Source organism: Brachycentrus maculatus, unplaced genomic scaffold, assembly GCF_059751285.1.
Source record: "Brachycentrus maculatus isolate JH-2025_06_01 unplaced genomic scaffold, ASM5975128v1 h1tg000202l, whole genome shotgun sequence".
In the NCBI taxonomy this organism is placed as follows: Eukaryota; Metazoa; Arthropoda; class Insecta; order Trichoptera; family Brachycentridae; genus Brachycentrus; species Brachycentrus maculatus.
The window spans coordinates 2,034,142-2,047,038 of record NW_028280953.1 but is presented as its reverse complement, the minus strand read 5'-3'; the positions used below and the strand labels follow the sequence as shown (position 1 = coordinate 2,047,038).

The window sequence follows — 12,897 nt, the reverse complement described above, 5'->3', positions numbered from 1 at the left end:
AATATGTATAATGTCCGCCTCCGTAGTGTAATGGTCAGCATGCTCGGCTACCATTCTGGAGGTTCGATTCCCAAGGGGGGTAAAATAAATATAAGTGATTTTTTCACTGTTATATTTATTCAATATTACCATGGACTGGTACCTGAAGCGGGGGCTGATCACCTTTCCTTCATGTTTAAACGATCAAGATAACACTGCGCTTATATGACACAGTGCCCTATGCACCATTGGGGTGCGAATAAGGGTTTTATTATTATTATTAAATAATGAAAAATATTTGTGTTTTTATTATTTACACAAATATTTAATATTTCATACTATTTCTATGAGCCTAAGCAGCTCATTATTAGAAATATGTAACAAATTGTGGTAGAGTGAGTTCGAACCGAGGAACTCTGACTTAAGAGTCTGCGACACTAACCACGGGACCACAACCCGACAAAGTACCAGGTCGCCGTTGTGTACTGTCAGTTAAGCTTGAATTCGCTGATATTTTCCTTAGAAAAAAAATATGCAAAGGTATTGAGATAATATTTGAATTAATAAACAACGCACAAATGAATCATAGTAATAAAATTAATTTATTTTAATTATAGTTATTATATATTATAATGCGTTACGTAATCTATAAGGTAAACTAGATCTTTTCCCAGTATGGGCAGGCAGTGATGATGCACAGGTCTCCGCTCAACACACCTGCATTCTCGCGTGATGTTGACTTAGTATAAATTATAATATTAATCACATTGCGTAAGGCATTATCGAAGAAATATATATTTTATTCAAAAAATAATTATTTCATAATTATAACAGTTTTTTTCTCATTATTAGCCGTAACCTTTTTTTATCAGATTTTTTAATTACTCCTTTTATTTTTGTTTTTATATTGAATCATTTCCAGCGATCATATCATTCATCCTCTGCCTCAACGACGCCATATCGCTAACTCCTTTCAAGAACGTCACAAATCAAAAAACTTGATTTTTCAGGAGAACGTTTTTAAAGAAATATAAAATAATGTATCAAAAACAAATATCAAGCCACTTACTAAACTTTTTACTATACAACAGATATTTTTAGGTAAAACCTGAAGGTTTTTTCTCCATTTGAAAAATATTTTGTATATTTAAAAAAATAATTAAGCAACACCTTTTCTTCAAAATGCAAAAGCAACACTTTCTGCCCTGTAGCGGGTAAATATTAAGTTTAAAAAATGCCTCTTTTACTGGGATATAATACATTTTCTGGGCATTCCGAAAACATACACAACTGAAAATTGACGATTTTTAATTAATGACGTTCTTGAAAGCAGTGAGCGAAATATATCAAAAAACGTCAATTTTCAGTTGTGCATGTTTTTGGAATGTCCAGAAAATGTACTGTATTCCAGCAAAAGCGGCATATTTTTAACTTAATATTTACCCGCTACAGGGCAGAAAGTTTTGTTTTTGCATTTTGAAGAAAGGGTATTGTAATTTTTTTTTTTTTTACTAAATATTTTTCAAATGAAGAAAAAACATTCAGGTTTTCCTAAAAAGATCCATTGTTTAATTTAAAAAAAAACAATATGTCATTCCACGAAGTCAATGTTAAATTAATAAATAATAAAACTCGTAAGTAAACGAAACCTAAATTTAAAAAAAAATCGTTTAAATTTAAAAAAAAATTAAAATCAAATTTAAAAAAAAAAGTTGATCTTCGAGATCCTTAAATGATTTTTCTACTCCAAAATGCAATACTAAGCAATTTCAACAAAACTTATATTTATATATTTGGGAATTAAATATTTCAATAAACTCCCTAAAGAAATTTAAAAAAAAAGAAGATATAAAAATACTTGAGAAAAAAATTAAAGCCCATCACATATAAATCTTGAAAAAATATAAAAAAGACTATTATGCCATTTATTATATAACATTAAACCACGAGTGTAAGTCCCTCTCCAAGCACAAGAGCTCAGTCTCTTTTTTGGAGAGGCACAACGAATCTAAATATAAATGTTTTCTATATGTATAAATAAATATATATAAATGTTTAAAATGTATTATGTTTTACTAAAAATGTAAATATATCAAATAAAATAAAAATACAAAAAGATTTGGATACACTTAAAATATTCTGAAAAGTTATTAAAATTGGGTGGGTTTTCTCAGCAATCGTTTATTTCCGAATCAAATTTATATAATAATTGAAGGTTGAAAAGAATATCCAACCAAAACAATGTGCAAATGAATTGATATTAATCATTGTTCATAAATCTTTCAGTTGGGACTGCATTCAATGACGAATATAACAGGTAATCAATATAAATAATATCAAAAACCTATTCATTTTGGCCCACACATGCGTTACCTTATTTATATCAAGTTATCAGATGAAAAACTGCGCAGATGAAATCGTTAATATTAATCTCCATTTTTCTTAAAATATATTTTTTTTAAATTATTTCAATTTAAATAAAATTAAAAAAAAAGATTTTTATACACCTACATACACACACACACTTTGTGGTAAGACACGTTGAAATTATTAAATAAAACTTTTCCATTTTTCCTTTATTTTCAAACTCCGCCCCCTTGACTAACGCCCCACCTCCCCTTAACTTACCCCTCTCCTTATTTATGGCACAATTTTTTACTATAAATTATGATTTAGTTATTATTAAGACTTGAAGTTGGGAGCTTAAAAAAGTGTTTTATTTAATTATTATATTATATTATATTATATATATATATATATATACATATATATATATATATATATATATATATATATATATATATATATATGTATATATATATATATATATATATATATATATATATATATATATATATATATATATATATATATATATATATATATATATATATATATATATATATGTATATATATACTATTTTTTTATACACATATATATATATATATATATATATATATATATATATATATATATATATATAAAAATATTTTTTTTATTTATTTTTTTATTATTAATACTTTTTTTTATTTATTTATTTTTTATTTATTGAACGGCTGATGCCTTTAAGATAATACATATATACATTATCTAATATAAAAATAAAAATACAGTAATGAATTATCCAATAGAGAAACAAAAAGTCTTATAATAAATAGTCTTAAAACATAAAATCATAATAATATAACAAATAGTAAACACTGGTAAATACACGTCTCCTTCACACACTATCAGCGAGCAGCGAGAGAGAGAGAAACACAACCTTTAAATTTATCCATTATAACATGGAGAAGAAATGCTGAGAAAGTACAGATTTCATACATATATATATATATATATATATATATATATATATATGTGTATATATATATATATATATATATATATATATATATATATATATATATATATATATATATATATATATATATATATACATATATACATATATATATATATATATATATATATTTATATATATATATATATATATATATATATATATATACATATATATATATATATGTATATATATAAATATATATATATATATATATATATATATATATATATATATATATATATATATATATATATATATATATATATATATATATATATATATATATATATATATATATATATATATATATATATATATATGTATGATAATAATATAATTGTTTACCAGCAGTGTTATCTTGATCGTTAAATGTATGTACGAAAAATCGCTATGATCTATTTTAATCTCTCCCACGGGAAATATCGCTTATTCGATCGACATTTAAAATAAAAGTTTATAATTCTCCTTCAAAAGAAAATAACCATTATTGTGGATGATAAATTAACTTTTCATTAATTGATTCGGCAGTCACTTTGTGGTAAAATCAATCCATTTTCAATAAAGTTTTACTCAGTACATACCACTATTACTTAAAATCTAGTGTGACAAGTAACATGCCAAATACTTGAAAGTGGTCAGGTTAGGAGTCGTAACAATCGGCGGGTATGTATGAGGAGATGCATGAACGTAGAAGAGGCGAAGAATGTTTGCAAGGACAGAGTGGTGTGGCGCTCTATTCTCTCTGCCTACCCCTGCGGGGAAGCGCCGTGATGGTTAGTTAGTTAGTTAGTTAGTGTGACAAGTATTTCGATGCATTCCGCATCATGGTGTTTGAAATCATACGGTGTTTGAAAATGTTGCGGAATGCGTCGAAACACGTGTCACAGTAGATTTTAAGAAACAGTGGTATTTACTGAGTAAAACTTTAATTAAAAATAAATTAACTTCATATAAACTCGTTAATATAACTAAACATAAATTATCAATGTTTTAAAATAATATAGAATACTGAAAGTGGAGAATGGGCACACTCATTCTGTCCATAACCCAATTTCAATATTAAATTCAATAAAAATATAAAAGCGTAGGAATCTAATCATACACATATTGAAAATTATTTTAAATTCAACATTTAAAAATGTATAAATATTATATAATGAAAAAAAAATCATTACGCCGCTACACCGCAAGGGTAGGCAGAGAGAAAATTACGCTAAACCTATCTTGTCATTGCAAACAATATTCGCCTCTTTCACATTCACGCATCTCCTTATACATGCCCGATTATTCTGACTCCTGACGTGACCACGCCCAAGTGCTTGGAATACTTGATCATGCCAAGTTTTCCTCGGTCCTGCTCTGCTTCTATTTCCGACTACAATCGCCTAATTTCTGCATTAATTATGCCCAAACCACCTAACACACCTTTCTTGATTTTAAAAATACATATATCGCTCAATTAAAATTTTTATAAAAAGCAACTAAATATTTTTCAATGTAAAAAAAAGACTTTTAAAAGATACCATCGGATTATTTTGATAAAATATTTTTGCCACTACTGTCCTTTATCAGCACCCAACGGTGCATAGGGCACTGCATTAAATTGACGCAATATCAATTAAAAAAAATTGCAAATTGAAATGAAAGCAAGGTGAGTAGTCCTGCGTTTCAGGTACCATTCCAGGGTAATATTTAATAAATAAAATAGTAAAAATATCAAGTGAGTTATATAAAAATTAATGTTGCAATAAAGTCATTAATATTTATTTTGATCCTCCTGGGAATCGAACCCAGGGCCTCCAGCACTGTAGCTGAATGCGCTTACCATTACCATACGGACAGGATTTTTTTTAATAATTTTTATTGCATGGTGATATAAAGAAAGAATGCAAGGCTGAGATAAGCATTATCCATCAAATTAAAAAAGGTGTGTTGAGATGGTTTGGGCATTTGGAACGTATGAGTGAAGAAAGGATAGTTAAACAAATTTACGAGGCGAATGTGGTTGGTAATAGAAGCAGAGGAAAACTTGACGTGATTAAGTATTTCAAACACTAAACGAAAGTGGTCAGGTCAGGAGTCGGTATTATAATCGGCGTGTATATATGAGGAGATGCATGAATGTGAAAGAGGCGAGGAATGAATGCAAAGACAGGATGGTGAGGCGTTCTATTATCTCTGCCTATCTCTCTTTCTAAGTTTATTTTTAGTTTTTTTTTTTTTTTTTTAATTAAAAAACGAATGAAGCTTAAGTATTTATATATCTTTTAATATCGTGTATATATGAGAAGATATATGAATGTAGAAAAGGCGAAGATTGTGTTCAAAGACAGGTTGGTGCGGCGTTCTCTTCTCTCTGCTTACCCCTGCTGCGAAGCAGCCTGATAATCAGTTAGTTTATTTTTAATAAAAAAAAAAACAAAATACCTTCAAAATATTTTTATGTAAGAAAAAAATTACAAATTATAAAATGAAGGAAGCTATAGTCATTTTAAAATATCGTGTATGTATGAGAAGATGTATGAACGTGAAAGAGGCGAAGATTGTGTGTAAAGACAGATTGGTGTGGCCTTCTATTCTCTCTGCCTACCACAGCAGTGAGGGGGTGTAGTGGTGAGTTTAAAAAAAACGAAATATAATTTTTATGAAAAAAAATACAAATTACAAAATGAATATGAAGGTATGTATTTAAATTTTTTTTTGGTGTGTTTTATTATTATTATTAAGTATGAATATAAACAAACCTTTTATCGTCTCACCGATGATGTAAAGACACGCAAACTGTTTTTATTTATTTATTTTTTCAATAAAGTATCGTTAGACACGACCGACCCGACGTTGCGCGCGCGACGAGAACCGGAGTGGACTGAAACGGGCGCAAATTATTCGCGGCATTTTATAGCCGAGGGGGGGCGGGTCCAGCCCACTCGACCCGAAATTCGAATCCATTTTCAAATTTGAATTTCATTCGAATTAATATTTTTTTAACCCGACTGTCAGAATTAGCGCCATTGTCTCTTGGACGATTTAAATTTGAACTAAAAACCAACTAGCTACCATGCTATTTCTCTGTTTTTCGCTTTTTAAAGTGATAAAATGTATAGATCTGGGTGTGTAATATTAGAAAATGTGGAAATTTTGGATGATTTCCTACATTATGGAAGCATGTTTTCTAGGTATGGAAAGATTTATGACTAATTTTCAACCCTGTTCAGTATAACTAACTAATCATCAAGCCGCTTCTCTGCAGGAGTAGGCAGAGATAATCGAACGCCATACCTCTCTGTCCTTGCAAACATTCTTCGCCTCTTCCGCATTCATGCATTTCCTCACACATACCCGCCAATTATTTCGATTCCTCCTGACCTGACCACATTCGAGTATTTGACAAGTTCTCCTCTTAAGATTTATAACGATGAAGAAAAGAGAGTGAATGCTGGTAACAGAGTGAATGGTACACTGAAATTAGTTATAGCAATTAAAAACCCATCAGCGAAAGCTAAACTGGCAGTACATAACGTATTTCTGGTTCCAACCCTAATGTATGGAAGTGAAGCATGGAATTGGCAAAAAAAGAATGAAAGTAGACTGAATGCAGTCGACATGCGATCTCTCACACACATGTGCGGCAAAATGATACATGGGCATGTGGAATGAATGACTGAAGAAAGAGCAGTAAAACAAATTTATAAGGCGAACGAAGTTGATAATAGAAGCAGAGAATGTCAACGAAAAAATCTATGATCTCTAAAGATCGCATTTCAACTGCATTCAGTCTACTTGAATCCTTCCTTTGCCAACTCCAAGCTTCATTTTCACACATAAGGGCTGGTGCCAGGACTCCATTGTGTACTGCCAATTCTACCTTCAGCATTCTTATTGACATTACAATTTTTGTTTCTTTTGTTGATGCCATCATTGAATGTTTACGTTTTACAAGCTCATAAAATCTACGTTATATACTATATATTTACTATGTATCACGATATTTCTATTTTTTTTAGACATCTCATCAAAGATGAAGAAGTATATGGAAGTCTGGGCATTTAAGGCGCTGACGACCGTCATAGGCTGGTTTAAGTGTTCACTTTTTTCATCTCACCAATAGATGTCTCTAGTGAAGTTCTAGTGATTCAAGAACGATGCTTCAAAATTGGTTCATTTATATAAAACATCCAAGAATTCAAGTAGTTGTGGTTGTCAATAATGGGTAGAATTGGTGAATGTTAGAGTGTGTAAATAAGATTATGTTGCACTAATCACCAATAGATGTCTCTAGTGATTCAAGAACAATGTTTCAAAATTGGTTCAAATATATAAAATATCCAAGAATTCAAGTAGTTGTGGTTGTCAATAATGGGTAGAATTGGTGAATGTTACACGTGTGTAAAGTGATCACTTAAACCAGCCTACGACGGTCGTCAGCCCCGAAAAAGCCCAGACTAGCATATTCTTCTTCATCTTTGATGAAATGTCCAAAAATAATATGAAAAATAACTCCTGTAATTGGAGATAATCCAGATTTGTGAACAAGTATTAGGACACACTCAAAATGTTGTAACTATATTTCTATGTATGATACTATCTTCTATGTTAAATATTTGTAAAATTTGCCGTAAATAAATAAATTCTTTTCAAACAAGTTTCTCAAACCCTAATTCGCAAAATTTGAAATTCTGAGATCTGACAGCCAAAGGTCATTCCGCCTTTTTTTGTAAAGAAAAACTGTTTTGTTTTTTTGTTTTTTAGAATATATTATTATTAAATTATTAAAACCCTTATCCGCACCCCAATGGTGCATAGGGCACTGTGTCTTATAAACGCAGTGTTATCATGATCGTTTTACACAAGAAGGAAAGGTGATCAGCCCTCCGCTTCAGGTAACCAGTCCATGGTAATATTGAATAAATATTACAGTGAAAAAAATACTTATATTTATTTTACCCCCCTTGGGAAACGAACCCGGGACCTCCAGAACGGTAGCGGAGCGTGCTGACCATTACACTACGGACAGAATATATAGTGAAAAAATATTTTTAATTTTTTTTTGACTCCTTACTATTTTCTATTCAAAACCGTATATTACTTCGAAAGAAAATATTTTTGTTCAATAAAAAAACGGGGTTATAAGAAAAAATTCCAAAACGTCAAATGTTACATGGGTTTAAAGATAATCACAATGCAATTTATCGTATAATGGGTCTTAAGGTCCGGAAGTGTTTGTGAGACACAAATTGTGAATTTTTTAGTATTAATATGTCTCCAAGGTTTGCTTGCGGTTAGGCGATATAATTTGCGTCTTTGAAGAATTCAACTTTTTAATGCGAACATTATCAATAGTAAAATTCCGTTTGGTTTGTCGTGCGAAATTTCCAGAAATTTGCACTTGATACAGTGGAATTTTGAAACCATACTCGGGAAAAAAATCTTGTTTTTTGCGTTACTTACGAAATACATATCGCTCACTCCATTCAACAACGTCATGTATAAAAAAACTTGCTTTTCAGGAGATCGTTTTTAATGTTTAAAAAATAATAAAATGTATTAAAAATAAATATTATATCAAGCCACTTATTGAACTTTTTACTGTGCAACAGATCTTTTTAGGTAAAACCTGAATGTTTTTTCTCCATTTGAAAAATATTAATTATCTAAAAAAAATAAACATTACCTTTTCTTCAAAATGCAAAAACAACACTTTCTGCCCTGTAGCGAGTAAATATTAAGTTGAAAATATGCCGCTTTTGCTGGGATATAGTACATTTTCTGGGCATTTCGAAAACATGCAAAACTGAAAATAATTAACGATTTTTGATATATGCCGTTGTTGAAAGGAGTGAGCGATATATGCACTGTGGTTGGATTCGTTGCGTATGTTATTTAAAATTTTGGCTGACGGTGCTGTACTCTGTTGAGAATTTGTGAAGAATATAGCATTGTGGATAAAATGAAGAAAAATGTGTTGAGATGATTTGGACATGGGGAATAATTGAGTGAAGAAATAACAGTTAAAAAAATATGAGGTAAATGTAGTTGGAAATTGGAGCAGCGGAAGACCGAGGAAAACTTGGCATGATCAAGTACTTCAAATAATCAGTCGTAGTAAGGTCAGGAGAGGGAGTATTCGGCGGGTGATAATAATGAGATGCACGAATGTGGAAGAAGCGAAGATTGTTTGCAAAGTCAAATTGCCGTGGCGTTCTATTCTCTCTACCTATCCCTGCGGAAAGCGACGTGATGGTTAGTTTTATATTTATCTATATATATTTTTGTATATGCAAGAATACTTCCTTGTTGTTTGATTAATCTTCTGTTTATTTTTAGTATAGGTACCTACTTATTTTTATTTTTTTAATGTATAAGTACTTATTTTTTTTTTTAGTATACTTATTATTTTCTTCTGACTTTTGATTTTTTCATTGTGTTGTACAGGAGAAAGTGACCAACTGAAAAAACGTAAAATGTTCAGGAGGGCCATTTAAGTCACTTTTGCTTGGCAACAAAATAAACATCAATGCAGTTAGTCATTTTTAACAAGTCAATATATTATACCTCCAAGTTTAAAATAGCTTGTGTTTTTTTTTCGGGCAATATTAAGCTAGTAATATATCAAATAGTCATTGATCACGTTTTTGTAAAAAATGCACTTGGTCATTTTCTCCTGTATGACTACGATATATATATAACGTATATGCCATATGAACCATAGAGGCTTGCACTCTTCATGTCAAGGTTTGGAACAAAGATACATTTTTTTTTTAAATATAGAATGGCGTTGCACATGAAATATATTGCATTTGCCAATGTCAAGTTAATTTAATATTGTTCTTAATTATAAAATATGATAGACTTATTATTAAACTATAAATTTATTCCATTTTATTGAAAAAAAGCAACTAAAAGTCTGTACATAATAGGGTTCCTGCTCGCCAGGATGAGATGGATATCTGTAGGGAGGGGAATAAGCAGGGCCAGAGTTTTAAAATTTTTTGGCATTTGGTAATTTATTAGGCAAACAAAGAATATATGGTTAAGGTCTTCCTCTTCGAAACGACACTCGCAAATGGGGGAGTCAAAGTCACCAATCCTCGCAAGGTGCTCTCTCGTACAGCAATGACCCATCCTCATTCGACAAATGGTGGATGTATCTTTCTTGTTCATCGAAATTTTCCTAAACCAAAGACGGGACGGGACAGTAGGCTGAATGAGAGAGTAATATTTTCCCTTTGAAATTTTGGAGGTGTTCCATTTGAGGGACCAGCTGGAAGACATATCAACATTTGGAATTGTCAAAAGGTCATCAGATGGGTAGTTAGAGAAATTCGTACTTCCATTTAAAACGGCTTCCTTAGCTAGAGAGTCCGCTTTTTCATTTCCCGGAATGCCATGGTGGCTTGGAATCCAAGCGAGAGAAACATGAACGTTTTTTTCTTTGAGTAAATATAATTTCTCACGGATTTGGAATATTAAATGGGATTGGGCTTGTTTGAAGGGATTGCTGCTAATTTTTTGAAGAGAGCTTAGAGAGTCGGATAAAATGAGGCACCTTTCAAACTTTTTGGTCATAATGTAGGAAAGAGTTTCTCTAAACGCCAAGCATTCCGCAGTAAAAACTGACGAAGGTTGAGGTAGTTTGAATTGGGCACAGTAACCATCATCGTGACTGTAAAAAGAAGCTCCTGAATAGCCAGATATTTCCAATTTGGATCCGTCTGCGAAGAATAAAGACCAGTCTTTCCATTTTGATTCAATTATGGAGTTGAAAAGGGAAATCGGACTAGGGGATTTAGTCCCTACTCCAATGTGGGTTATAATATTTGGGGAAAAAATATGATGAGAGTAAGGGAAGTTATAAAGGGAAGGGGTGGGAGAACGGAATATTTCTGGGATACACAAAGATACAATAAAAATAAATAAATTAAACCAAATGTTTTTTTTCTGTTTATTTTATTAAACTAAAAATCAATAAATATTTAAATAAATTACAGTCATGTCAAATTACATAAAAATATTTCTTAATAATAATAGATAAATAAAAAACATTCACAAATCTAATCATAATAACAATGCTTAAAAAAAAAAAAAAATTCAAAATTTGTATTACTGACTGCCATCTATTGATCGATAGAAAAAGCTTTTTGAACAGCCATTAATTTTATGATTTTATATCAGTGTTCCGCAAACTTTTTCTGTTCAAGGTACACCTACCAAATCAATAAATTTTAGAGGTACACCAAAGATAAAAACAAAGTTTATTTAATGTAGATTAAAATTAATACAATGCCTAAATATATATTACATATTATGTTTAATGCAAAATCTAAGCCTGCTAAACTGAACACAGGCGATCAAAATGCTGAACAATTGTTGATAAGGCTGCTCTCATCTCTCCGTTGATCGTCCACAGGCGTTCTCTTTTTTTTTTAAGCAGTTAGAGTCGAAAATCTCAATTCTCAATAAGTCGTGGCAAATGGTAAAAGAATTGTAATAGCACGCTTTGAAAGAAGTGGAAGTTCATTTTTTATATGCAGCCAAAAATGTGCTAGTTCTGTTTCGGAAAATTTCAGTTTTAATGTTCGATCAGTTTTTAGCTCCATGAATTCTTCTTGGTCATTTATCGGTAAGTGACTTATTCCGCGGCACATCAACTAATCACCTTGGTACACCAGTGTGATTGGATTATTCTCCAAAAAGTAGTTTTTTATACAATTTCTTAGCAAAATTTTGAATTAATAGACATTTATATACTTTGATACTCAACATAAGATGTCACTGAATATTTTTTTGTTGTAATAATATTCCATTTAAACTGTTTTAGTGTCATTGTTTTTTTTTTTAAATATATGCAGTGAAACCTCTATCTATAGTTTCTAAAGGGACCTATTAAAATAAACCATGAATGCGGGATTAAGAAGTCAATACACAGGAAGATACTATCGAGTAAAAATACTGTCCTCCCAATCTACATAACAATGGTTAGGTTAAAATTCTAGGCAGCATACAAATTTTAGATGCAAGTAAATGTATTTATTTAACAGAAACAAAAAATATTAAAGTTTCTTGCATTCTAAATAATTTTTGATGGACATTTGTTTTTGACTGTTTTTATTTCCATAAATCAAAGTATATTTTGGGCTTGGCAAATATTATTTTGGCATCAGTTATTGAATGTGCGTAGTAGAAAGCTTTGAATTTTTAAAAGAGTGTGCATGCTTCTGAAAATAAAAGTACAGGCAGCGGCTCCTCTTCACCAATATTGACCTCTGCTGTATCTGTCAACCTTAAGTCACACAAGCTTTATATAGTTTCTATACCACACGTTGGAATATTGTCGTCAATTGTACCAAAATTGAGAAGAATGCAAAAAAAACATGTTACACGTGTGTAAAGTGATCACTTAAACCAGCCTATGACGGTCGTCAGCCCCGTAAATGCCCAGACTTCCATATTCTTCTTCATCTTTGATGAGATGTCAAAAATAATATGAAAATAACTCCTGTAATTGGAGATAATCCAGATTTTGTGAACAAGTATTTGGACACACTCAAAGTGTTGTAAATAAATTGTCTGGTTA

The 12,897-nt window shown here is 30.6% G+C and overlaps 2 protein-coding genes across 3 annotated transcripts in view; one reads left to right on the top strand and one right to left on the bottom strand.

Moving 5' to 3' along the window:
• The window catches only part of Prip (aquaporin prip), an 88,759-nt gene extending 82,568 nt beyond the window's left edge, over positions 1-6,191 (bottom strand). Inside the window, exon 1 of the mRNA XM_088263624.1 lies at positions 6,068-6,191. The gene's annotated coding sequence lies outside the window, so the exon portion shown is untranslated. The remainder of the gene's footprint in view (positions 1-6,067) is intronic.
• Positions 1-12,897, top strand: part of LOC148307286 (beta-1,4-glucuronyltransferase 1-like) — a 197,457-nt gene that overhangs the window by 157,781 nt on the left and 26,779 nt on the right. The gene's annotated exons all lie outside the window — the stretch shown is intronic.